Source organism: Vicugna pacos, chromosome 1 (assembly GCF_048564905.1).
Source record: "Vicugna pacos chromosome 1, VicPac4, whole genome shotgun sequence".
In the NCBI taxonomy this organism is placed as follows: domain Eukaryota; kingdom Metazoa; phylum Chordata; class Mammalia; order Artiodactyla; family Camelidae; genus Vicugna; species Vicugna pacos.
In genome coordinates, this window is record NC_132987.1 from 47,460,547 (window position 1) to 47,487,603 (window position 27,057).

Genomic DNA, 27,057 nt, shown 5'->3' on the forward strand with positions numbered 1-27,057 from the left:
ACCAAAATGCTTCATTTAGTTATCAGTAATACAGAAATCTTACAATAATACAAATGGCTAGAGCTGCATACCACATAGCAACACATTTGCTTTGAGAAAGTAATCATAGAAATGGTCATTCTTTTTATTATTACAATACAACTAGAAAGGTAAAAAGACAAAAAACCAAAAGTAAGTCCAAATCTGACTATTTTTGGGTCACCAGAAAATAACAAGCCATTATAGTATCAATTAATTTTATATTAATTTTTTACTTTCTAAAATACATTTAATTGCTTATTTTGTTGAAAGTTTTCATTTCAGGATTGGAGAAGAAAAACTGCCAATGAAAAGAAATTGAGATGATCAAATTAATTGTTAAAAATATCATTTCATAATTACAATTTATAATTTAATATTTCATTTTTCTCTCATCTTTACCCTTACAACTTATTCTGATACACACATAAAAAAAATACATACATACAAAATTCAGCCTATCAAAATATATTTCCTAAGAGTAAACTGAGGATAAAAAATGAATTAGTAGCTGAGAATGGCTATACTTAATATTTGATATTTTATAAATACATTTTAATATTTTAATAGTACTACACTTGTCTTTCAAAACTATAAAACTACAAAATCCTGAAATTATCATTTGCTTTTTAATCTATTAAACTCATTAACATGTCATTACCGTATTCCTAAAATACAGATTATTTTTAAAAACAAATGCTAATTATTCAATCTCGGTAACATTTCTAGCATAAAAATCCTCTTCTGAAAGAGGAATGCAACACACTAAAAAATGTGTCTTAAACCATATTTCATAAATGACAACTGGTCGATTAAAAGAATGGAAAGAGAATCTAATAATTTTCTCTAGTAGCATTTTCAAAACTTGTTCAAAATAAGCAACCCCAGGGGTTCCATCTCTCACTAATCATACTTGACTCTGAGCATGCCCTAATTATGTATCCATTCCCTCAGAATTTATGTAGTATAAATCATCTTAGTGAGGCTTTGCTATAGCACTTTGAAGTAATCTAATTTTTTTGGTCTTCCCACTTTTATTGCTTATTTGTATTTCTGTATCTTTCTGCATCCTAAACAGTTCAGAGCTCAGTGGCACAGGCAGAAAAACATCACTGATAAACCCTTTAAACTATTTTCAAATTTAAAGAAATATCAATTTTTATGAAAGCCACTAAAAACAACATATTAACGACAGAAAACTGGTTTAGAGAAATACGGCTACTAGAATTTTTTATAATGTTTTATTACAAAAATTTCAAACATTCAGAAAAATTGAAAGAATTTTAAAGAATATTCACATAGCTGCCACCAAGACTTTAAAATTAACACTTCTATTTGTTTTACCACATCTATTAATTAACCTTCATTTTTCAAGTTTTCAAAAGAAGTTACAGACATCAGTATACTTCCCCCATATATACTTCAGATTGCCTATCATTAACTATAATATGTGGTTTTTAGTGTGTGGTTTTTCTTTTAAAGAAAAAACTTACACAAAATACAAGGAAAACTTACAAGGTGTACCATTCAATGAGTTTTGACCGATGCTTATATTCAAGTAACCCAAATCCCTAACAGGACACAGGATGTTACCATCACCCTAGAAAGTTCCCACATGCCCCATCCCACTTAATGCCTTTCCCAACACCCACGCAACGCATCCATTTCTAAACCCTGTCAATTACTTTTCCTCCCAACAGTAACTAGTTCTGCCTCCCCTACCACAATACACAATAGATAAAAATGTGCCCCTTTTTAGTAATTTTATTAAAGGGATTATACATTTTGTCCTGTTTTATGTAAGGCTACATTCACTCAGCATAATGTTTCAAGTATTCAAACTGCTTCAGGTACCAATGGCTAGCTCCTTTCTATTGCTCAGTAGTATTCTGTTACACAAATGCAGCACAGTTTGTCCATCTATTCTGAACTGTTTCCAGTTTAGGGTCAGCCCCCACATTTGGCAGAGTTCCTACACAGAGTTTGGTACTCTGCTTCTGTGATTCTTTCCTTTCTTAGATTTCCTCCCTCTTTCTCCTGCTGGACTTCCTTACTCTATGGCGGCTGTTGGAGTTCTAAACTCTGTCCTTTGATTCCTCAAACCAGTTAAGATTGCAAACAAGCCAACAGAAGCCTGCCCTCAGGCAAAACACCAAACACCCAAGGCCATTCCCTTTTTTAAGAAACCACTCCAGTCCAGTTTCTACTTGTTTTTGTTTGCTCTACAGTGTCCTCATAAGTTTTTCCACTTGCTGTCCAGAAACTGTAGTCACTATTTGTGGGAAGATTCACCCAACAGGAGCCACTATTCCATTTTTTGAATCATAACTGCCACCTATTCTTAGGAACATACATATTCAAGACTGTAATTGACATACCTCCTTTTTCAAGTTTTTTTTTTCCCTCAAGAGCTTGACTGAGCCAGTCCCTTTTAATCAAAAGTACCAAATTAAACCAGGAAAAGTAGGCCGCTGGGAGCTGGATCCTATAATGCTGTGTATGAACCAACACAAGTCCCAAGTTGATCCCAAGATGTGTATGCAGCACACACCCAAACAGGCAAAGGTTCTGAGAACTGAAGATGTGAGTCACTGTCAGGGCCCCATGCTAACCCTGGGACTGCACATGAGGAGCAGACCCAGAGCAGCAGAGCAAAGGCTCTGAACACTGAACTCACAGGGGAACCACTGCCCATGCCACAGAGAGACAGAACTTTCAGTCAGAGTCTAACCACGCTGACTGCCTGCTTTAACTAAATAAAAAAAAAAAAATTAATTAAAAAAAAATCAACATTCTCCTGAGAGGATACAATTAAAAAATTACTCAGCATATAGAGAATCAAGAAAATCTTGAATAATTCTCAAAGAAAAAGACAGTAACAAATGCCAATCTCAACATAACCCAGATGTGAGAATTATCAAAGATGTTAAAGCAGCTATTTCATCCGTCCTCCGTGACATAAAGGTACACACTTGAAATGACAGGAAAGACAGAGGTTCTCAGAAATGGAAAGTATAAAAATCTTATAAATGAAAAATCTAGGGAAAAAATGATTTGACAACAAAGTGTAGACAAAGAAGAGTATATACTGAATAAATGATCTTCCTAAATAAGTGATTAACATAAATCGATTAGAGTAAAAATCTAATGTTAATAAAAGAAAGTTTTCCTGACAGTTGGTATCTTTAGCACTTAACTGTAATGGGGGTTAAAAAAAAAAACTTAGCAATCTCTAGCCAAGATGTTTGAATTCTTTTTTCTATCTCTTTCTAAGGTACTATGAAAGCACTCATGACTCACCCCTGAAGAATACAGAAATTCCATACAATCTGGATGACACAGAATGCAAAAGAATGCTGGACTGTTAAGTGAGGAGGTCTAGAGCTGAACTCATGTGAACAATGAATAATGGCAAGTATTCAGCTTTGTAATATAGTTCCATGATCTAATTTTAGGAACTCTCCGAGGATCATTCCAGTTTCCCCAGATCAAAGTTCTTCACTGCTCTAATTACTTGTTTCTGGCAGTCAGGGAGAATCTTTAGGTCAGGGAGCTGTGACCAGCAAGGTATAGAACAACACTGCCAACAGAAATGCAATGCAAGCCACAGTGCCAATGCTAGTCAAGTAGTTAATTTTGATTTTCTAGTAGCCGCATGACAAATTTAAAAAGGGGGCAATTGATTCTAATAATGTATTTTTATTTAACTCAATATATCTAAATATTACCATTCCTGAAATCGGTATAAAATTGAGATTTTACTTTTTTAAGTTGTCTTTAAAATCCAGCACGCATTTTATTTATATATATATATATATATATATGGCACATTTCAGTTATAACTACTTATATTTCAGGTGCTCAACAGCTACATGTCATTAGTGGGCACAACACTACCCACTGCAGGTATAGAGGAGGGAGGGGGAAGGCAAGGTAAGGGAAGGCAATGGCAAGGCAATAACGAAAAGGCCCAGGGTATGAACTATCTGCCTTTCGTAGATGTACACACAAAACTGTACGCCAGTGACGGTCGTGACGGTTAGGAGACCTGCCCTGCTACAGGCAGAAGGACGAATCAGAGAAAGTCTGAATTTCAAATAAATTTCCACCTCTACAACAGGTAAAAACTACAATGAAAGAAAAAAAAAGCTAGACTTACGTATTATTTCAAAATAAATGCATTCTTAACAAGTATTTACTTTTACAAAAACCCACTGTCTATTCTATCCTATCCACAATTAGGGGGAGAAAGTGTGTAAGGAATATATTAAAGGACTTAATAAAGTAAACAATGTTCAATTCAGATGATTTGTTGTGACTTATTTAGATTCCAAAATTTTAGCCAAAATATAAAATCCCTCCTTTGAGTGAAAACAACAAAAAGCTTAAGTAAATTTATCATACCACAACCTCTAGATATTTTTTAATGGATATAATTTCTTTTTGTTTTTTAATGGACTCTACAACAATTCTATTCTTTAGTCTTCCCTCATGTAAAATAAAGGGCAAGAACTGTTCCCTGTGAGAACCCAGGCTCCCACCCCAGCTCCATCATGCCACAGTTCCTATCCTTCCCACATTAGCATTACAGACACAGTCTCAGAAGACGGAACAGAACTGTGGAAACAAGCCTTGGTTCAGACTTCAGACACTACAATACATTATCTAGGTGATTATAAACAGGAATGATGGCTCCTCATCTATAAAACAGAGATATTAACAGCCTCACAGAGTGACAGAGACATTTAAATAAGGTATCTACTCTCTATTTCAGAACATTCAATCATTTTTTTCATTTTTGGTCTGATTTTACTTACTTTTCCATTTATCAAAAATCATTAAAAACTAATCAAAATGTCTTTTGGTATCTCCTACACATTTAAAATATTTCTATGTAATCTAAACTCACAAACCCTTATGCTCTAAATCATTTTTTTTAAATATCAGATTAAAATGGACTAATAATGACCCCATCAAACATTTGACTGGAAATGAATGTCAGATGCTTCTTTACATAGAGAGAGTATATGTTGAAGGAAGAAAATCAGCATCTTTACTTAAAAAAATTCTCTGTACAAGAGGAAAACAGTAATCAGAGTGGGAGAAAAAAATAGGCATTATGAAGGAACTCTGTTCCAATGAATCAGGAAAAAAATCAAAAGATGACTAAAATTAATTGGCTTACAGAAAAGAACAAAACATGAAGGAACAGTATCTGTTAAATCTGTAAATTCCTGTCTTTTACATACCAACCTTTAGTATGTTTGTTTCTCTTTGGAGCAAAAAATTAAAAACTGAGTTAAAAAAAAGCATTATTATCCACTAGAAAGATGATGGATCGATGAAAGAAAGGAAGGAAAAGGGGGGGGGGGGAAGAGACTCCAAATGGCTTCAATACACTCATGAAATACACAATGGTTTGAATTTTCATATTTGGCTATATGGCTAATATTAGACCAGGTAGCCCAAACCTAAACATGTCAGAACCTATTAAGACTGAATTTAACATAATATGGATAGTTGGAGAAGTTGGAGAAACTTAAAAATAAAGCCAGAAAATAATCAATGACGGGACACATTTTGTTTTAACATTATACCCTTCTTATGTGGGGGTATAAGCCCCTGTTCTCACTCCATTCAGGGTTCCTTGAGACAAAAAGAGAGCTATGTTTTACTTCTGGTTGCATGGCGCTTATACCAAGAACTTGTAAAACAGACTACAAAATTATTTGAAGCGTGAAGATCAATTTTTATATAGTAACAGCAACTCACCATAACAAGTTCTACTATTACATTTAACCTGAAGATTAAACCTATATAAGAATCCAAACTTGATTTGCCTTCAAAATGATACCACAGTCAGATTTCATTTTAGACAGTTATATCAGCCTAACATTCCATAACAAACATCCAATGGTAAGGATACATGCATTCAGTTAAATGCAGCTCCACTGTGTATGTACTCTGCTCTTGAGTTTATCAAGTGTTTTGTTTATAACAGAAGATAAATCATACATTTTCAAAGAGATACTTGCTCAGACATATGCAAAGGCATAGACCCCTTTGGAAGAAATTCAGCCTGTAGCTATTTTCAGCTCCATCCATTAAAGGAAAAAAATCCTAAAGACTATAAGAGAGTTTTTCAATGTTAACCCTCTTACTATTGAGTTGAAAATTAGTTCTCCAGAGGCATAAATTCTCAACCAAAATAAATACTTTACACAATTCTATCTATATGGCTATGCCATTTATTCTTCCCATTTAGTAATACCACTTCAAAACTCACAGGATAGTGAAAGACAGATGATAAATAATGACAATGAACTTTTCTACAGTGAACAGGACAAATTAATTTATAGAAGACATGCTTGAGAAGTGGAGAGCAAAAGGGAGCAGATCACTGCTCCTCAATATACACCAACATTGCTTCTTGGGAGCTACCTTTTGGTAGGGTTACAGCTCTAGGGTCTTATTCTTAGTCTAGCAAGCCATAATTTTCTTTTATCAGTTCTCTTGGGATAATCAAGTTCTAGGAGAACAGATGTTAACAAAATCAATTTATGAATGAGAACAATGATTTACTAATTTACACTAAGAAATGTAGTTGTCAGTAAACCAGAATATTCATCGATGCAACAGAGGCTGGTAATGCCCAGCCCACATCCTCTGATGTCTCAATTTGCCTTAAGAATTAGGCCACTTCTTACTGCAACAGGGTCATCTTTGGCCACAGTTAGAGCGGTAGTATTAAGGAGCTGATGTCTTGCCCTTCCTAAAGCGTATCTCCACCCATAAGGAATGGAGTTAGTGGACAAATTACCCCAGCTTTCTTGCCCCTGGACTGGAACAACTGAGAGGCATGCTCTGTACTGGCTCCCGGAAGTCCCCACATGATGTGAGTCTCAACTGTCTAAACAGTAACCTACTCTTTAAGGCATCCTGTACTGGCCTCCTTATTTTCCTTTTCTTATTTCCCCACAGGAACTTCCTCGGCTCACCTTTCAAATAAAAATATTATAATCAAGGGTCTGATTCGATGGGAATCAACCCTGAGACAACTGGTCAGCATAGTTCTATCCTTAGTAGGAAAATCTTGTTAAATTTAGAAGTTGTGGGACAACTGCAGAATTAGAACAAGAGAAAACAGGAGGCGCAAAAAAAGGACTGGTCAACAAAGTTGATAGGCACAGAAAAAGATACAAATGAGAACTATAGTGAGATACCAGTTCTCACCTATTAGATTAAATATATATACATCCCAAAAGTTCTGATATACACTGTTTGCCAAGTGGGAAAACAGGCACCTTCAGACATTGCTGGAAGAAATATAAGATGACATAATGCCTACAGAAGAGAATTTTGGCAAACTGCCTCAAAATTGCATGTGTATTTATGCTGACATCTAAAACTTCCATTCTTGAAACAGCTATGCTACATCTATGTAATGGACTACTATGCAGCTATTAAAAAGAATGAGAACCAGCACCATACACTACTATAAGGTGACCTTCAAAATGCTCAGTATATATTATATATACATAGGTTTGCTTGTATTTTTTAAAATAGCAATCTAGTTAAACTTGGTTACCTATAAAAGAAGAAATGAAGAATATATACTGCTTTGAAGTAATATCAGTTTTATATATAATTATAAAACAAGATTAAATCAAGATATTTAAATCCTATATATTAAAAATGAACAAATGGACCTGATTCTATACCACTGGTAGAAAAATCTGTATGATTGGTAAATAAAGGAAAGAATCAAGAATTTGGTATGTCTTTCCTGTGCAAATTGTGCCAAAGAGTAACCAAGTACCTGGGGAGGGAAGTTTCTCTTTATAGAAATATTACAGATAATAAGTTAGGAAGGTGACCTAGCCAAATCATTATTAATGGTCACCTTATATCACAAATAGAGACAAGCATATATTATATGCCCCTTCACGGAATTACTTAGCACCACCTACAAAATATTCTGCCACTCTAACCACCCCCTCATAAAATAATGCAAAAAATCCGCATCAGATAAGCTTTTAAATCTAACCATCAGTTAACAAAAAAATTCAAGGGAAAGAGAGGCATTTTACAATAAGGATGCAATTAATATAGAATGAAGAAGCCTTACAAGACAAATTAAAGGGGAAAAATATAATAAAGAAGTAAAAGCATAAGCTTGAACATAGCAACCAATTGTAATGTATGGATTTTGTTGTCAACTTGTAAAACCTCAAACTAAATGGACATATGGTAATATTAAGAAATTACTGTCATCACCTCATATCCATTATTAGAAGGCCCACTATCCAAAAAACAAAACAAAAAACCCCAAAGCCAAACCAAACACCTCACACCACCACCACACACACACACACATACACACACACACACACACAGTCAGAAACCCTCACAGAAAATAACAAGTATTGGCAAGAATGTAGATAAATCAGAACCCTGTCTGTGCACCACTGCTGGGAATGTAAAATGATGCAGCCCTGCAAAGGAAACAGTACAGAGATTCCTCAACAAAGTACAACTAGAACTATCATATGACCCAGTAATCTCACTTCTGGTTATTTATTCAACAGAACTGAAAGCAGGATCTCAAAGAGGTATATGCACACCCGTGTTTACTGCAGCGTTATTCATAATAGCCAAAGATGGCAGCAACCCAAAAGTTCACTGATAAATGAATAAAGAAGTTGTGGTATATATATACAATGGAAAACTATTCAGCCTTTAAAAAGTAGAAAATCCTGTCGTAAGCTACAACACAGATGAACCTAGAGAACATTATTCTAAGTGAAATAAGCCAATCACAAAAGACAGATAATGTATGACTGCCCTTATATAAGTCATCTAAAGAAGCTGAACTCATGAAAACAAAAAGTCGTCATTTCCAGTGACTGAGGAGAGGGAGAAATGGGAGATTTTTGTTCAAAGGAGTATAGCTTCAGTTTTGCAAGATTAAAAAGTTCTAAAGATCTGTTGTTCAAAAACATAAACCTATTTAGTACTACACTCTAGTGTACTCACCGCACATTTTAAAATGGTTAAGGTGGTAAATTTTACGTAATGTGTTTCTACTGTAATTTTTAGTTTATTTAAATTCCTTTTCAAATAAAGAAGTATTTAAAGTGTGATAATGGTATTACTGTACATATTTTAAAATAATCCATATCTTCTAAAGTTACATACTGAAATATCTATGAATGTACTCATATGATATATGTATCGTCTCCAGAATAACTGGGGGGAGCACAATAATATGGGGACAAAGTGGTTAAATGAAACAAAACTGGTGATGATTGCAGCTCAATGAGTTCATTATGCCATTCTCTCTACCTTAACGTGTTGTTTAAAATTTTTCACAATAAAAAGTTAAAATAACAATATACATCTAGGTTCTATTAATGCAAAGAGATAATTACAGAAAGTACTGTGAAATATTTATATAGGAAAGCTGTAAATCATGGTGACTTTAGGTGCAACTAGAGTTAAAATAACTTGTACCTAGGCAAGTGAAGAGGGAAAAAAATATTAAGAACCCCTCATGGTTATTATATGAAAAACAAAGCTGAGGGAGGAGGGGTGGTAGAGGTAACTGTTCCCACAAAGCATTCCTTTACTGAATTTTCAAAGGAAAAAAAAAAAGAGAGAGAGAGAGATACTACACTGCACAGGTTTAACCCTGAACACTAAGGTGTTTCTCAACGTTTATGGGAAAACCACCATTTTGAACAAATTCATCTATAAATTTACTAGCGCCTTACCTTACGAATGTGTAGAAATGGCTTTGGTGTGCTCAGCCAGACTGTAATCGAATTTGTGTAATCTCGCCCTTCATCTTTCACACTAACACACAGATAGAATTAACACTAACATAAACAGACATATATTTCTGTGATCATGACTTAAAAATGATTTCAGGGACTTTCAACAAAACTGGCAAATGTGTTTCACATAATCTGATTTAAAATACAATCTATGAGCTGCTCCCCAAACAAAACAAAACAACACGCGGGCTACGTGCAGGTTTAAAGTCACTTGAGGACAGGCCCTTAGAAGGGAGAGCCAGTGGCATCACACTTGTCATCTTGACACCCAACAGGCCCATGCAACTGATTTCTCACAGGAAATGTGCCAGAAACAGCTAAGACTCCAACAACGAAGAAAAACACACAGGTTTTAGATGTGAACTTCAAACAAAAGCCAGATACTCCAAATGCCTAAAATGATTTACCATGGAGCTGCTTACGTGAGAAACTCTACAGTGCTCCAGAGGAAACAGCAGATTTAACGATGGCTAATGAGCCACCCAAGTACCACAGAGAACCCAGTAAGTATTCCATAAATTAGTGAAGAATCACATCATCCTTTGTGCTAGGTAAAGCCAAAACAAAAATCCTTATTCTTCCCAACATTCCCCGTTAACTGCTGAGAGGAGGAGGGATAGGGAAGAGAGAGAGGGAAAAGAAGGAGGAAAGGGAGGCTGGAGAAAGTGAGGTCATTTTCTGTCCCACAGTAAGAATTCAAAAGACAGTTTAGGCAGAGGAAATCCTTCTCTTATCAACATACCGACAAGTCTATCTTTAATATAAATCATTTCCTAGCAATATTTTCACAGATAACTTATCTCATTCACTTATCCTGGCTCTATTCAATTTTTAGTACTTTTTATTTCAGGCTGATTCATCTACAATTTCCCACCAAATTCTATGAGCTTTAATCAGTTTCTATAGCTTCCTGATTTACTGTTTAAAATAAAAATTTGATTAAGTAAAAATAACTCAAAGTTTTGATAATGCACTATATAAAATATTTTGTCATATAAAATATTATTTAAGCAATTAATTCTTAAAAAAAAAACAAAAAGTAAAAACTCATTCTATTTATTGACCCCCCCCAAATAGTCATACCATTTAGATAAGGAATTACTTTTTGTAAGGGAGAATCACTCTGAATTCTAATTAACAGTGATGAGATCACTTAGAATACAGCCAGAATAAACATTAGAAATTTAATCCAATTCTGTCATCTAATTTTACAAGAGTACTCGCCAGTCATCCAAGACAGACTCAGCAAAGAGAGCAAAGCCCAACTCCCAGAGCCCAGTGGTCTTTCTGCTGCATTACACAGTCAACAGATTCTCATTCCACAGAGAAAGGATTCTAAATGATCTCTTTAAACAAATAACAATGGTTCTCCTGAAAATTATTCACTAACTAAAAATGGGTAAAATTCTAACCATTTAACTGCCCACTAACAATAAATATTAGGATAAAGGCAATTGGAGAATTTTATTAATAAGATGACAAAAACACAAGAGCTATATAACTGAAGTTTAACAAGAAAATTTTATTCACAAAATATAGTCCACGTGTTAAAATATAAGATCGTCATTATATAGTAATACTTTTCTTTTTTTATATCTACACAGTAATACTTTTCATTCTGAAAACATAGCCAAGATAATGGAAATCCTCAAAGAAGCAGTTTTGCTTTAAAAAAAAAAAAACCCACTAAATAATCAAACATTATTTTAAGTACCTTAAATTACATACTTTTAAAAACATTTCTTCCACTTGGGAACACATATGTGTATTGTCAAATTGCAAAAAACTTTCAAAATTCGTAACAGATTCTTAAGAATAAGAGAATAATAAAAAGATCAACTAAAACACTGACATTCGGAGTAGGAGGAATTCTTACCATTGGCAGTGCATTGATGTGGGGATGTACAACTGAATATCCAGTACCGCCAATCACAAGTTGCTGTTGCTGATGCTGAGAAAAAGGAAAGTAAAATATTCAGTGTGCCCTAAAACAAATTCAGTTTAAAAAATTTCCCACACCAAGTTTTACATGTATGAAATGCTATTTATTCCCTTAAGGTCCCCACAAGTGAGTCTCTTTCTCCCCCTAAGCAGCTGTTGTCATTAACAACAGCAGCACCTTGTCAGTGTGTAGTACGTGGTGGCACGGAATCTTTACAACATTCCTAAAAAGTTGACACGTGAACAAAATGAGACTCAAGAGGTGAATTTGCATAAAGGAGGCACTCATCCCCATTCCTCTCAACTCATGGAAATAACCCTGCAACAGGGTCCAGCACAGAAGGTCCACAGTTTATCATTATGAGCCATATGGTATAACCTGATATGCTACATATCCTGTTTAATAATAAATAGAAATATACAACCGGTTTTGAAAGTTTCAATCAAAACTTATTTAACTTTAAATTCTTTAGAGCTTATGCTTTACAGAGTTTACCCAGTCTTCTTCATTGCTGAGTCACAGCACATTATTTTCCAAGAACCTTTTGGTAAACAGACGAGTAGTTTTTCACACGTGCTGTCAGAGTGGTGACCCTCAGGTGGAACACTGACCAGCGCAGCCTGCGCTGTGTGCCAGCACAGAGTGCACTTGTCTGTAGGACTACAAGCTGACGCCACAAAAAGCAATGTAGGAGCTTCTCCTCATACACCAAAAAGTGAATTAAGTCAGTAACACCAGGCAAGTACACTGAATAACTGCAGAAAGAATTTAATCCCTTGAAGTTTGCTCCCTTCTGATTTTATCTGTAATTGACTGGAACCCTCATTTGTGCTGACTGCCAACTCCAAGGCCACACTAAATAACTTCAACACAGCTACAAAACTTCCAGGTAGGTGAGCTGTAAGAAGACTTAAGAATTAAAATAATGTTTATTAAACACACCACACACTCAACTGAAATTATAGATGGTTATATCAACATACAACATCTCACCAGCCTCTGGTGCTTCAAGACAGGTAAGTGAGCCCCAAGGCTTTTTGGTACAACACACTAGGCACTAAGTTGAAACTGAAATTAAAAAGTTACAATTAAATTGGTTTCTCCATTAGATGTTTTCCTAGTCAACTCATTTATCTATGCTCTGGCCATTGTGCAGTGAATTTATAAAGCATACCACACAGTTCTTAGGTTATAAAATAAATATCTGAATTTTAAAGATAAAATTATAAATCCTACAAAAAAAATGGCAAAAGTCTAAGGTGATTTAAGATAACCCAACAGAATATACACTAAAGCTATCTGTACTAAAGTAGCTCAAGTTGTCCGAAAAACAAAACCACGTGTGTCCTTAACATTTGTCTATTTATAATCTCACTTGCTCACCATCTTCTACACTCACCACCAACCACTCCCTCTGTTCTCTACACTCTCTGGGTGCCATAACATTGCTCACTCCTCTGCCAGAAATGTCCTTCTACTATGGTTCTGCCCACAAACCTAGTCCACCTCTTCTTTCAAGATTTAGCCCAAATCATCTTCCTTCCTTGGTTATTCACCCACCATCTGAAGAGAGAAATACCAGCCTCCTTGACCACATTTTGCAATGTCTTCTCTCTTAACATGCCTACCACACTTCCTGAGACCAAGGACTGATCTGTTCATCTTGCTGTCCTATCACAAACTAAGAAGGGGGCCTTGAACATACATGGATCCTAAGATACACATGTTGATAAAATGTTATATCTGTATGCATAGGAATATGTACATACATATTCGGAAACAAAACACAGTAGATACTGAATTACAGCACAAGTAAATTCTGTTGGTAAGAAAGAACTCAACAGTGGGTTTTATTTTAAAAATGCTTAAGAAAGTCTGGCTATACCGATTATTTTAGTATCACTCCCAGGAAATGGCCAATAAGGTTGATGTTCTGCTATTTAAAAAAACTCAATGATAAGTCACATTATAAAATCGGTATAAAACTACCAACTACTTTGTGTACTACATAACCCATTTGCTTCTTAGGATGAAACAAATGTTTGAGACTTTGGTTTTGTCCCCAAACAAAAAACTTTGCTTTTTGAATCTATACTTGAGAATATTTTACCTAAAATAAATAAAGGGTTAATTTTAGAACAGACTTTCAGTATAGAAACAGACACTGCTAATTCAGTAGACATCTTAAATCTACCAACCACATAGACTTTTAAGATGCAAAAATCATATGAAAGAGTAAAACAGTAAATTCTGACCAATCTTCAAAAATACTACCCTGAAGTCTCCAGAGGTAAATTATTTGATTTGCAAATTTCTTTTAAAAGCTAACGGATTCTGGGCCCTTTCCCTAGAAAAAGGTACAAACAAAAACATTTGCTTACAATTTAAAGTAGTGACATAATCTAATCTACAACCTAGTGGCCAGTAACAAAGTCAAGAATGTTTATCTGGTATCCGTAAGAAAGCTACAAATGAATTTTTCAAATTCAGAGAATTGAGGGAAATTATCTGAATAATTAAGAGACAAACATAACAATCCTATCATAATTAATCTGCTTAGAAAGATTTCTCTTAAATGCAATTCTGGGCAAAAGTCACAAATAAAGTTCAAATTAAATTCCTTAGCACAAGACTGAAAGCACAATAAACAAAGGTGATTACCTCCGACTGGAACAATTTAACATGTTGATTGCCACATCACCCGAATCTGGGTGACAGTTATGTTTCCTCAAGGGCACCCGATCCACAGTGGGCGATCAACACGTTAAGGAATACATGTGTAAGTCAAAGCATTTCAACTGAACTTTCTTAACTTTGCCAGTTGCCTTCTTCAACATGGCAATATCATACCATACATTCATTAAAGCTCTAAAGCATTACATTCTATACTCTTCTCCCCCATTCTCATCTCCCACAGAATCACACACACATACACATAATACTCCAGGCAGCTAGAAGATGAGGTGAGTGAAAAGGGGGAAGGAGCTGTGACAGAGGAGCCATCTTAAGAAAACTAATCCTGAGATCAGGCTCAAAGGCAGAATAGTCAGATCAAAAACAACTTTGCCATCACTGGCTCTGATTTTCACTTCCCTGTGTTAAGCGACTTGGAGAAAATGAATTTAAAAGTTGTGTGTTATGATCTAAAAGTTTCTAAAAATAAGATACACATGAGACCACAAACCCACATAAAGAATATTTAAACATGCACTGGTATCTAGTCATCCAATTATTACTTCAGTTGAATTTCACTGGTAGTATCACATGTGGTTGAATTTTATATTAAATTTATACCCTCAAAAAGCCCACTATTGTGCAGGAAAAGACCAAAAACTTACCAAGTATCTTAAAATTTGCCTGTCAGAGAATAAGCAATCCAACTAAAAACAATAACCTCTCTCATAAAAGCCACAGGGTTTTTAAAATTAAAATTTGGTTTGGGCAGTTTCAAGTGTTATTAAAAGTAAAATTTATTTTTTAGGCACTAACATACACTCATCAAAAGTTTCCAGATCACTCTCAATGGTAGAGAATCTGCATATAAGAAAAGGATCAGAGTCAAACTTAAATTATGATACTAGAAAAGTGATATAAAAATGTGTGAATATACATTATGGTTAGTTACTTTAAAAAAGTTTTAGTACATCAATAATGTGTAATTATAATTTCTTCTTCCCTTCCAAAAAACTGTTATTAAATTAACAGTGCAACTTACAACTTAAGATGTCCTAGAAATATGACTGATCTGACATTTTTTTAAGACAAAATTATAGCAGCAAAATCTTTTTTTTCTTTTTTTTAAGTAGTTTAGGAGGAAGAAACAAGTAAAAGGGTGGAAGAAGACAGCAGAAATAGCATAAAGACCTAAGAAATAATGGGATTAAAAAAAAAAATCAAGCTTTCCCTATTTCAAATTTCCCTAAGATCACACAGGCAGGTAGTTTGGCACGTAACAAGTTAGAGGAAAAAACTGACATAATTCCTTAATCTTATTAGGTTTCTTACTCTTCCCACGGGTTGAATATTTGATTCAAGATACCAAGAATTTGAATAGCTAATTAGGCTAAGACAACACAAAAATCTGCTGCTGAACAATCCATTCCCAGTAGAAATGAGAATAGCTCTGCCAGGGATGTTGCGTCTTTGATTAAGTCTGTCCTACAGAAATTCCTTTCCAGTTCTAACTACACAGTGGGTGCCTTCACTTGGATTTAATTGGTCTAGGGCAGAACCTGCACATCAGTTGAATTTCAAAGCTCCCCCAGGTGATTCCAATGGGAATTGAGAACCACTGAACTATGCGGCAGGAAAGGACAGAATGGGGAATTTTACTACAGTCTAATTATTAATCTATGGGGTTGGGGAGGGACAAAGAGGGATCACTTTTTTCAAATATTAGCACAGCAAAGTGAATCGTTCTTTTGTTCCTAGAACTAGAGTGGGAAACATACTATATCGAATACATTAAAAGTTTTCTTAATTTGATTTCAAGATTAACAACAGGAAACAAAAGATAAACTCAATCCCTCTCCCCAAAAATGAATTAGAAAAGGAAGGACAATGATGAGGTATGTCTTAGAAAGAGACCCAGACAGGCCAAAACACAGATGAGTTACCATTTTTTTTAAAAAAGGCAGAAAAGGAGCATTGCTGACAACCTACATTTAAATAAAAAGACACATAAAGACCGAAAGAGACTAAGTTTTGTGTGACAAAATTATGAGCAGGTAAAAATTACAGAAAGGTACTTCTTCTGCTCACTCTGATGAAAACCCATTCCACCACACAGCAAGGACGTTACTACAGGGGAATATACTATGGGATTGTATGATAACTCCTCTGTGTTTGGCCTGTCCAATTCCCTCCACTTCAGCATTCAAGTGTCTGCTATCAGGGCCACCAATAACTTTGCCGGCACCTTTGTGCAAATTAGACTCCAGGAGGACAAATAAGGAAAAAAAAGAGAGAGAGAGAGAGAAGCCACATTAGTTAGGAGCCTGAACTGTGGAACCACACAGCTCTGAAACTATGGTCAGACGGTCTAAGGCAAGTTATTTAACCTCTTGATGCCTTAGTTTAGTTACCTGTAGAATAAACTATTTTGAGAGGTGACTAACTTAGTATTTATAACATGCTAAACAGTGCCTGGCATAGAATTCAAATCATTTTAAAATAATAGATTTAAGTTAAAAGGAGGCCTTTCCTCTGAGAAGACAGAGTCCCAATACCAGGGAAATGCTTGGCGGGCAGTGTGGCCTGAATGCAGCACCCGCTTGTTCCCCGGTCCATGAACTTCTGCACAGGACACCGACTGCCCATTCACAGTCTTCTGTACTCTACAGTGCAGCTGTGTCTTCTGTGAGTTGATGGAACAGCACTACTACATGCACATACAAGAAAGGTCATCACTGGAAACGTTTTAATTTACAACAGATTTGGAGTGCACCTGAAAATGACAGTTGTCTTGACCAGCATGACTACAGAGTGACAATGAACACACCTGACCCCCTTACTAAAGCACAGCCTCTCAATCACACTTCAAAACTAAGTCTTCAACTTTCAGTTTGTAATAGGAAGGAATACACTTCTTAACTTTCTTTTTAGTTAAGAATGTGCCAGCAGATAATTACAAAAATGAAAACTGTCACTCTGAAGTACTGTGGACACAAAGAGAAAAAATACATTTATATTAAATTAGATCTTAGGTTCAAAATTTTTTAATGTTACATTTCTATCTACTACTGAAGGATTCAAGTGTCATTCTTGAGTGTCTTTACTTAAGAGTATTTCCCTACAGATTTTCATATGAAAAAACTTAAACTGGTTGCTTCAACTTTACATTTTTTACATTGGTATAATCTAGACAGCACCAACAAATGTCCTTACAGTAAGTTAAAACAAATTGCTCATTTAGCTACCATGTTTCTATGAGAATGGCTATCAGAAATACATTCCTGTAAAAAATCAGGGCTATCCTATCTTCTAACATAATTCATTCCCAGTATAAGATAAAAATGAATGACATATTCATAATTCTAAAAAATGCCTAATTCTCATCTTACGTTGGTTTGCCAAATTGCTTTCAATTTAACCTTTTCACCAAGTTTATAATGAGGCTTTTAAACCAGCAAATACACTATGTTGTCTGCCTGATCCAGTTAGAACATACAAACAAGGAATAGGAACACTTACACACACAATCTCTCCAGGGATAGTGAAAAGAAAGACCACCTTTCTTAAAGAATTCATTTCATTTACTTCAATACAAAACACTGCTCCTCTCCCTGTCTACCACCCAAGTTCTAACAAAGCACTGGACTGTATGAATACTACAACTGCTCCATCTTACTTCTCAGCTATTGTTATGCAATGGTCTAGAAGTTGGCAAACTATGGTCAGAAACTAAATATTTTGGGGTTTTGCAGTCCACTTGCTCTCTGTCACAACTACCCAACTCTGCTATTATGGTGCAAAGCAGCCACAGACAATATATACATGAATGGGCATTTCTGTTTCCACTAAAACTTTATTCCAATACACACACACAAAAGGGTTGCAGGCAATACTTTTTGGCCCTGATATAACTTCCAAGACCATCCAAAATTCTCCTGATCAAGAATGGAGCATAATGCTTTTGGGTTAAATAAAAATAAAAATTATTTTTAATCAAATAAAGTAACAGACCAAGTAAAAAAAATTATTCAAGCATTCTACACTAAAACTACATAACTATTCTATGGGAAGGAAAATTTCCAAATCATTCAAACATATTATATATAATATATATATGAACGAACTCTCTTGGAACTATATATAATAATGAAGTCTCATCAGAAAGGAAGAGTATTAAAGTATTAGAGTACAGTATTAAAACTTTGGTGTTTCTCTGCCATCCTCAGATGCTTGAAAGGCAGTGGAGGCAGAATGGAAAGAACAAGAGATTTCTACTCTTACTACTTAAACACTTAAGTGTTTCACATCATGCCCATTTAACCATGAGCAAGTTCTCAATGTCCACATCTGTGAAATGAGGCTATTCTATAACACTACAATCTGCAGAGATGATATGAGCATTAAGATAACTTCGCTGAAAGTACAAATATCGTTTAGATTATTGTAAGAAAAAAAACTGATTTGAACAACAGTGCACCAATCCTATCAAATCCCTAAAGATATTTTCATACAGAAATAATACGAGTAAATATTAGCTAATTACAACTACTCATATAGCTTTAAAGGGCACAAAAGGGTTAAGAATACTATAATATTCAAAGAATAAAAATTTAGGGTCTAAGCAAAAAAACTGTTTATGACTTACCATGCAATTATAAAAATAGCAATGGGAAGTATTTAAAAAAAAAAAGACAAACAACAAAGAAAGAGAACAATGAAGGCATAGAAATAACAGAGTGGTCCTGGAAATGAACTCTCTTGGCTAGAGCAAATGGAAGCAAGAAAAATGCTGGCCAGAAGTTTTGCCAGTACAAGCTAATGTTCACCAAGCAGTGGGTGAGAAGAAATACAAGTTATTATGCCTGTTTTAAAATAAGAGAAAATGAACTTGTAGTTTAGCTTTCTGACATGGCTAGTGACAACTGGATACCAAAATTCACTTCTTTAATGTGAACTAAACTGTTACTGCTAAAGATGTTTTCACAGTTTCAACAATCCTAAATAATAATATAATCCACAGATAAATCTGGGAAGGAAACAAGTAAATTGTGTATTTGTAATTATTTTTAACAAGTTCATAAAACTATCTATAGACAGATTTATATTTAAAACAATGTCAATTTTCTTATCTTTTCCCAAGTCTCTAATATCAAAGCAACCAAAAATTCCATCAACAAAGGATCTGCAAGCTATAAATGAATTCTCTCCATCAGTAATGCACTAGTCACTCCAGAAAAAGCAAACCGAGGAGAAAGCCAGATTCTCCTTCAGAAGACCAGGAAGCAATGTAATTTAAAACACGTGTTTATCTCTAAGCCAAGTTAAAGGGTAGGGTTTTTGTTTTTCAAATTAAGTGTAACATTTATCCTGCAATAGACAACAGAAGTATGGTGAGAAAGGAAAAGAGAAGGAGAGGGGAGAAAGAAGGGGAAGAAAAGTGTTAATGCCTCTACCGGATACTGTTAATATTAAAGTTAGTCTATGACCAACATTGCAACAAAACTTACTAAAGTACTGCAGTAAATAAAGATCCTTGCCCTAACAAAGTTGAAATTCCAGCAGAATTTAAAATTTAGTGTTATGTAAAAGGTGGTAAATGCTATGAAAAAAGAAAAAGTCCAAGTCTGGTGAGGAGAATGAAAATTTTCAGGGGGAAGGAAGTAGTTGGTGCTCTCAGACTGCAGGAGTAGGATGGTCAGAATGGCCTGTATTTCAGTTGAGAGCTGGTGAGATACTCCGGAAGCTACTGTATATTCTGTGTTCTGAATTTGTGCAATCGTGTATGAGACATGCCTTATCTTATGTGTCAGCTTATTAGTGTTGGAAACTGTACCTACATCCACATTCACAAAATAGGTCATTTATATTTCAATTACTCTAATTTTTTTCTCTGAAATATAAGTTATTACCTACATCTCCCATGTATTATACAGTATAATTCATAGGGTAGATATTAGGCATTATAAATGACAGGTTAATTTAAATATTTAGCATTATAATATTATGGAGACCATCACAAAAGTTATTAAATGCAAAAAAGAAGATATGCTAAATAAGAGGAACTGAGTAACTTGCCCAGGGTCTGTTCGGTCAAATTATTTTTCATACAAGCATTCTTACAAAATTAACAGCTTTGAACTTTTCCAAGATGCAGGATACTGAAAAATAGAAACATGCCACCGAAACGGAATGCCTGGTCACTTAAGTCTTACTACAGTTTAGACAACAGACCCAATTTTTTAAATACCATCAAGTGCTTACATTGTCCCTAATACTATATATAATTTCCCACCCATCATTACCTTAAAATAATTAATTAGTAAAAATAACCAAACAGAAAATGTGGATATAGACCAAAGTGTCCTCAAATGCTTAAGTATCCCTGGTCTTGTTCCCCTCCTCATCCCACTGTGTTCTTTAGTGAAACAATAATAGACAAGTGAGAGCAGTTTGTGAAAATGTATAAAGGTAGAACTATAAAGACTGGCTTAGCTTTTTTCAATACCTTTAATTGTAAACTCCTGGAAAAAATGAAAATATCTCTATAACTTGTACGTATCATACATAAAACGTAATTCTAGATTCCAGTGACTCGGGTGTGGGGAGGCTGCAGGATCTGTGGAGGCAGGGTGGGCAACAAAGTCTTACCTCTTCCTCGTAAGAAGGAAAATAAGCCAGAAACGGTTTTAAGAAAATTTTGAGGAAGATATCTTCCTCACAAAGACAGAAATCTGTTGTGTGTGACTGTTCACTGGTCTCGATCTCAAGTCTAATCAGATGAAAAGAACTACCCTGATGATTCAGACTTAATGGAATCACAGGACCTAAGCAGGCCACACCTGTAGGCTGTTTACTCAGAAGGACAGGAAAGCCTACAGAGGTAGCATCAGGCCAGACATGTCAGCAGAACATGCCATCCAGGAGCTACAGTCTGCGCTTCTCTTTACACCACCACCACATGACTGCTGAGGTACAATGGGGCAAAACCCCACAGAAGGGTGTGGAAACCACCCTGGCTTAGGAACCCTAAGCTCCACAGAGTTACCATCTTTTGAGTCTCACAGGTAGAACTTCCAGGAGACACAACTCATCAAGGGACGTGCTCAGTTAAAAGAATGTACCACATCCTCCTACCCATACTCATCCACAAGCCCAATGTCACAAGCCAGCGACCACTTTGCCACACCCTACCCTGGCCAGTAATATTGCTGACATTTCACCTTTATGCGCCAAGTGAAACACAGCTAAAAGTTAAGCCACAGTCATTGACCCGTAGAAGGGGAAGGTTTGATGAACCCTTTCCTCACAACACATCTGAGTCCCCATCCCTATTCTGCCTCTAGGGTGTTAGTGGTCTTGGGCCTGTAACTTAAGTTTCTACGGGACTAATTCACTGCCTCTGTAACCAATGACTGGGCTGAATTCTGAAATCGGAGGTCTTTTAAAAAATAAGAACTAGGCTCACCAAAAAAAAAAAGCCCTCAGATGAAAGAAGAATGCCCTGATTTCTGAGAAATAAAAGCAAGAGACATAAAATCAAACTAACAAACCAAAAAATATCTTGCAAATAGCACAGAACACTTGTTTTGATGATATGAAGGTTAAACAAAGTTAAAGAAAAGCAATCTAGTTCACAAAGAAATTGAAGCCCAGAGGTTCAGTGTTATCAGAAGTGACGACATAAACATTAAACCTGCACTGCTTGTGCATTTAGTATCATATAAATCTCGTAACAAGCCTGTACAGCAGGCGTTACTATCTATTTCAGAAACAAGCTAGCTGGGGCTCAAAAGAGTTACGAGACCAAAATCAGCACTAATAAGAGGCAGAGTTAGTGGACATCAGACACTAGGTTCAACTCTTAACCATTCTCCTTCTCTAGATCTCCTGAGTCCCTTTTTCAAACCTTTGTTTCCAAAAACAATTTTCTTACTCCAACATGACAAAGAATTGGTAAGGACAGTATCACTTTACTAAGAAGGAAGAGACATATATCCATATTTTTATTGCTGCAGGTAGGATGGAATCGGCCACCCTCCAAGGGACAGTATAAGTCTTCTCACCAATAAATACGTTTTTGCCACCCACCTCTATCCAGCTTCCAAGTACTTTTGACCTAGAGTATTCCAAACAACTAACTAGTCCTTGAAATACTATGTGGATTTAAGAGTTAAAAACCTGATACATACACAAATCAGGGACCTCATCTGATGAGAGGGTAAATTTATTTAATTTACATAATCAGTGTTCATAAGAGAGCATGCAATTTTAAAATGCATAATCCTCCTACTCACGGAAGTTTACCAAAAAGCCTTAAAAGGCACGAAAGTATTGTAGCCATTTCTGCATCAAGTACTATGCTGCTTATGGCTTAATATTCATTATCCAAGTCAAAAGCCCGAAAGTCACACCTAACTGGTCCCTATCTTCATCAGCCATATCAATCATTAAAATCTATCAGTTCTTCTTCCTAAATAAATGTCTCTACACTGCCTACTGGCCTCTTAGAATCCCACCGTCCACATTCCTCAATCTCCTTTCCTTACAACTTTAAGTCTAACACCCAAAATATTTTTAATAGGCATGCATCCCAGAACTTATTATTGAATATCACTTGGTTATCTGGAAATTCAGCTTTTTAAAAATTCTGAAGTGAAAGAGGGAACAATGGGTCTCTTTGTTGGGTCACTGCTTAATTAGCCATTATTCGCGTAACAACTATTAGTTGCCTTCAGCCTCCTTGCTAACATGATCCCAGTTTTGTTCAAAGCAGCAACATGTCCAGATAAATACTTTCTCACTCAGCCTTTCTTATAGCCAGAGGTAGCCACATGATACAGTCTGGCTAGTAAGATACAAGCAGAAATGGGCAAGGGAGGAGGCTAGGATAGTTTCTGCTTTCCTGAAAACAGACAACAGATGTAGCACTTCCTTCCACTTGAACAGGATGCCTCCTGCAGCAGCAGCCATTTTTTAATCAATGAGCCTGATGGACAATGGAATAAAAAAATAGCAACTTCTTCCCTCTATATTTTTAAAATTTGTTTACAATAGTTACTTGAAACCAACTGGACTTCATTCTCCCCCTAGATGGCCCCACAGCATTTCAAACTTTCTATGCATAAACTTACCTCATGTCCCACCCCAAACTTGTTCCTCTTCCTACATTTTCTACCTCTGTGTGTGGCTCTGTCCTCCCAGTTACCCAAGCCAGAAATATGGCTCCTTCTCTTCCCTCATCTCCTACAGCTACTCGATCAACAAAGACCATTACTCTCTTATCTCTAGGGTGTTACTTCACAAGTAAGTTTTTAGTTCCTTAAATCTCCCATACCCTCAGGATTTTGGATATGCTGTATCCCCTAGATAAATTTTAGATCACCTACATCCCACCTAATAAGCTTACCACCACTATGGGTGGATACTTATTTTAGATGCCTATCTCCTTTCACTAGAAGGCATGCATTCTGAAAGATGCCTAGAACAAAGCATGGCAAATACGGTAAAATGTACCCCTCTCACAAAAGGGCTAGCGGTTAAAATGAAGACCTTATCTGCACAAGTACCATGAAAATCAATGACAATAGCATCGTGGATTGTTGTTCACTCCCTCACAAAATCAACTGCAGGAATAACGAAGACAAATGGTAGTCTAACGCAAACCATAGCTGAAATTCAGAATCCTGGAAGTGTAATTTTTGTTCCAAGGGTATTATAGAATAAGAATTATGACTATTTATTTAAAACCACACTTAGCTCTGAAATACTGTACTACCCAAACATATTATCATAACTATCACATCTTAGTAAAACATTTTAAAAGCATTTCATTGCAGTGCCACTCTGTTACAAAGACAAATGCAAATTTAAAACTATAATGGCTGCTCTTTAAACACATTTCCTAGTTTTGCTCTTTTTAGGATCTGTGGTTTGATTTTGACCCTGCTGATTACTTTAGGCCAGATGAGAGGAACTGGGAAGGTAAAGGAGAACTCCATATATTTATACACAAATTATCAACAGCCTGAAGTTAGTTCACTGACAAAGGTTGAAGGTTTGCTATTTTTCCTTCCACTGTTCTACAGACAAAAACTGGACAGACTACTCCAAGAAATCAGACAGCTTAGAACAGGTAGGGACTCTTTTCATCACCAGTTTCTAACCTCAAGATCCTGGAAAGAAAGATAAGACAGACAAACTTGCTCTACTGGTATTCTAACAGTGGAGGAAACAAAATCTGAAAGAATATGGATGTCCCTCACATGCTTACTATAATGAAGCTGTCTATGCATCTTCTAATGTTCTAGGTTTATTCATGCCTACTATGAAATTCTACCCATATCTCATACCTATCACTTTTATTTCTTGCTTTCCCCTTTCCTAATAATTTTAATACTTAATGTCCTTGTTCTTTTCTAACCATACCAAATCCCCTACTCCTTCCCACATGCATATAATCCTATACCAATTGTAAAAACAAATGTCTAGTTCTTTACCATTATTCAATTGTATTAGTGCATTCACTTATTCAATAAATATTTATACTGCCTTCTGTTTCACAGCTTCATCCATTCTTTGCCAAATTTTTGGAATAAAAGTAAAAGAAACTACAATAGAAACAGAATAGAACCTCAAAAATACTGACTCTACCACTTACTGAGCATGACATACTCAGCTAGTTATTCAACCTCCCTAAACCCATCTTCTCATCTGTAAAATGAGGACCCAACACTACCTACAGAGGAGTGTTGTTATGAGAACTAAAAGAGATAATGTATATCAAACATGTAACAGTACATGCGATATAAAAAGCACTTAGTTAATGATAGCCATTGTTATTTTACTAGATTCTGCATGTGATGGAACATACCGAGCTGTCCTTTAATAGAACCAGAGATTTGCTGAAATAAACTACCAATCAACAAACTCAATCTAAATATCCAGGAAGCTTTACTTTGTGTTTTCATAAATGTTATGCACAGTTTCTTTTATAAAAACAAAAATTGACTTTGTTTTTATAAACAGACTGCTATTGGCATTCTGAAAATGGGATATCATTTCTGGATTAAATATTGGATATAAAATAAGAGATAAAAAAGAGGATTACCAAATAGGGAAGTAGGGGTGGGTCAAGATTTTGGCCCCTAAGGAGTAATAGTCTTTCAATTAACATCACAATCAATCATCTATAATGGGTACTGGATTAATCAAATGTCTATGTTTTAAAGAAGTATTATTCTAATATTATTATTCCTATTCCTTGGCTTCCAAATAGTAGCTGAGAAGCAATGCAACTACTGCCTAAAACAGCAACACTGAATTCCTGGCAATTATAACTTTCAGTGATTGCAAATAATGAGTAAGTTTAACAATGCTTCCATTAAGCCTTCTCCATAATTATAACAGTATTTAGAAATTATTCTGATTTTGAATGTCATGTAGATTACTAAATTATCTGTGTAGTATGAAATTATTTTCTTTCTAGATACAACATCAAAATAATTTACAAACATGAGTAGGAAATAACTTGTAGTTTCCCATACCAAGAAGTTCCTATAGGCAGTGAAAGCTCTCAGTTCTCCCTGATGTCTGCTACCCTGGACAACTTAATGTGCTCTATAAATTCTATTAATATGCATCTTCTCTAGTCTAGTAATAAAGATGTAAATGGTCTGATTCAGTCTAACTTCAAATAACACTAGTAAGTGACTAATTTTCTAATGCGAAAGAAGTCAGCAAATCCCACTTGGAGCTCTAATAAATTCTGCTTAATTCCTTTGTCAATGATTAGGAGAAATATAAAGTAAAAATAGGTATTTCACTGAAAGGGCACAAAACCTGAAGAACAGAAGGGTTCAGTATAAAGTGAATGTCAACCAGGAACAAAATAAACATTCTGATCCCATCAATTTGCTTTTTTTTATACCATGCAAGTTAGTAAACAGTTAGAAAAAAGGAGTCTAGGACCAATGGCCTTTTTATACATTTCTTAATAGTATATAAATTTTGACTTTTTTTTTTCTTTTCCTCACTTATCGTATCCATTGTTCTTGGCCAGAAATTCAGGACATAGTTGCAGAATGCTCATGCCATGACTACCATTAAGCCATAGTCTAAGAAACTAGTTCCAGTCCAAGCCAATATAAAAATACCTGTTCTTTCACTTGATTTCTTCAAACTCTCAAATGTTCTTAACATTCATTCATTTATTCAGAGCCTATTTAAGAACCACGGATTTTACATCGTAAAGGGTGAAAGAATGGTCTAGTTATAGAACCATACTACACATGCAAAAATAAACTTCCAGACTACTTCAAACTTCAAGTCCTGAGGGAATTCACTGAATGGAGAATGACTTAGCAGACACTGGATCTCCCTGAAGTCCAACTCTACTTAAATATGTATTCCTAGTCTAAGGTTAAGTCTACAAGGAGGACACAGAGAAATACAGATGTATGCTCAAGGTATATCTAGAATGACATTACCACTAATTTGTACTGAGAAATAACAGGAAAAGAAAAAATATATATATACACACACACACATATGTATATATATATGTATATATAGCCCCAGTTCCTGGCACAG

The 27,057-nt window shown here is 35.4% G+C and overlaps 1 protein-coding gene across 11 annotated transcripts in view; it reads right to left on the reverse strand.

The window, feature by feature from the left end:
- TBL1XR1 (TBL1X/Y related 1) overlaps window positions 1-27,057 on the reverse strand; it is a 157,337-nt gene that overhangs the window by 69,766 nt on the left and 60,514 nt on the right. For 8 of the 11 annotated variants that reach the window (XM_072961266.1, XM_072961250.1, XM_072961254.1 and 5 more), the window contains exon 2: window positions 11,731-11,805. The exons of 1 other annotated variant lie outside the window; for it this stretch is intronic. The gene's annotated coding sequence lies outside the window, so the exon portion shown is untranslated. Of the gene's footprint in view, window positions 1-11,730; window positions 11,806-14,457; window positions 14,988-27,057 lie in introns of those variants that run through there. 2 more of the 11 variants (XM_072961265.1, XM_072961268.1) reach the window with 1 other exon arrangement.